A 2375-nucleotide genomic window follows, 5' to 3' on the forward strand; every position below is an offset into this window, starting at 1 on the left:
ACATTCAGTGGGGAAAAGATCCCCTATTTAACAAATGGTGCTGGGTGAACTGGCTGGCAATCTGTAAAAGACTGAAACTGGACCCACACCTTTCACCATTAACTAAGATAGACTCTCACTGGATAAAGATTTAAACTTAAGACATGAAACTATAAAAATACTTGAAGAAAATGCAGGGAAAACTCTTGAAGGAATCAGCCTGGATGAATATTTTATGAGAAGGACTCCCGAGGCAACTGAAGCAGTATCAAAAATACATTACTGGGACCTGATCAAACTAAAAAGCTTCTGCACAGCCAAGAACATAGTAAGTAAAGCAAGCAGACAACCCTCAGAATGGGAGAGAAATATTTGCAGGTTATACCTCTGATAAAGGCTTAATAACCAGAATCCACAGAGAACTCAAACACATTAGCAAGAAAAGAACAAGTAATCCCATCTCAGAGTGGGCAAAGGACTTGAAGAGAAACTTCTCTAAAGAAGACAGATGCACGATCTACAAACAAATGAAAAATAGCTCATCATCCTTAATCATCAGAGAAATGCAAATCAAAACTACTTTGAGATATCACCTAACCCCAGTAAGAGTATCCACATAACAAAATCCCAAAACCAGAGATGTTGGCATGGATGTGGAGAAAAGGGCACACTTCTACACTGCTGGTGGGAATGTACACTAATACATTCCTTTTGGAAGGATGTTTGGAGAATTCTTAGAGATCTAAAAATAGACCTGCCATTCGATTATATAATTCCTTTACTAGTTATACACCCAGAAGACCAAAAATCACAATATAACAAAGACATCTGTACCAGAATGTTTATTGCAGCCCAATTTATAATTGCTAAGTCATGGAAGAAGCCCAAGTGCCCATCGACCCACGAATGAATTAATAAATTGTGGTACATGTATACCATGGAATACTATGCAGCCTTAAAGAAAGATGGAGACTTTACCTCTTTCATGTTTACATGGATGGAGATGGAACATATTCTTCTTAGCAAAGTATCTCAGGAATGGAAGAAAAAGTATCCAATGTACTCAGCCCTACTATGAAGCTAATTTATAGCTTTCACATGAAGGCTATAACCCAACTATAGCACAAGAATATGGGGAAAGGGCCAAGAGAGGGGAAGGGAGGGGGGAGGTAAGGCTGGAGAGAGGGTAATGGGTGGGGCCACACCTACGGTGCATATTAGAATGGGTACAGGTGAAACTTACTAAATGCAGAATACAAATGTCTACATACAACAACTAAGAAAATGCCATGAAGGCTACATTGAACAGTTTGATGAGATTACTTCAGATTGTATATGAAACCAGCACATTGCACTCCTTGATTGCACTAATATACATAGCTATGACTTAACAATAAAAATTTAAAAAATACAAAAAAACAATGAAGAAAAAACTTTAAAGAAGATATATAGATGGACATATATACTATGTTCAAGGATTGAAAGAGTTAGCATTTTAAAGACATCAGAACTCAACGAATTGATTCACAGAATTAATGTATTACCTAAGGAAGTCATATCCAGAATATACAGTGAACTAATAAAAATCAACAATAAAAGATAAGCTAATTAATAATGAGGAAATAATATAACTTGACATTTCTCTAAATAAGATAATACAAATAATAAGCACATGAAAAAATGGTTAAAATTCAATCAGTAGGAAATGAAAATCAAAACCATAATGTGATATCAGACACACCAGGATTATTAAAAAAAAAACTCATAAAACAGACAATAGTACATATCGATAATTTGGGAAAAATGAGAATATGCCTATATTGTTTGTGGAAAGATAAAATGGTACAGTCATTCACTTTGGTAATAGCTTGGCAGTTTCTCAAAATGTTTAACATAGATTTGCCAGATGACCCAGAAATTCTTTTCCTTACTGCATACAGCAGAGACCTAAAAACGTATCTCCATGTAAGAATTTATATCATAAGTTTTATATCTGTAGTTTCATATAGCATCATCATTTTCTAAGAGGTGGAAACACCAAAATACATAAACTAATGAATGGATAAACAAAATACAATGTTTATAGAACGTTCTATTACTCAGTAATAAAAGAAATGAAGCAGTGACATGTGGTAAATAGGTTTAAAGAAGAAATAGACAATCTTTGCAATTTGATTAGCTTAACCTCGAGTCAGCTTCGTGAACTCCGTCAGTGATGAATGAAAGGGCATTGCTTCTGGAGCCTTCCGCTTGTTTGGGAACGGAAGCCAACATGCACAGAGATAAAAACTGAAGCCAACATGCACAGAGATAAAAAACCTCTTTCTTTATGTAAGCGGAAAGGTCTGCAGTGCACTTGAAGAACTCCCAAATGTTACAGGGTTGTGGTGATGCTT

The sequence above is a fragment of the Nycticebus coucang genome, chromosome 6, assembly GCF_027406575.1.
Source record: "Nycticebus coucang isolate mNycCou1 chromosome 6, mNycCou1.pri, whole genome shotgun sequence".
NCBI classification, from domain to species: Eukaryota; Metazoa; Chordata; class Mammalia; order Primates; family Lorisidae; genus Nycticebus; species Nycticebus coucang.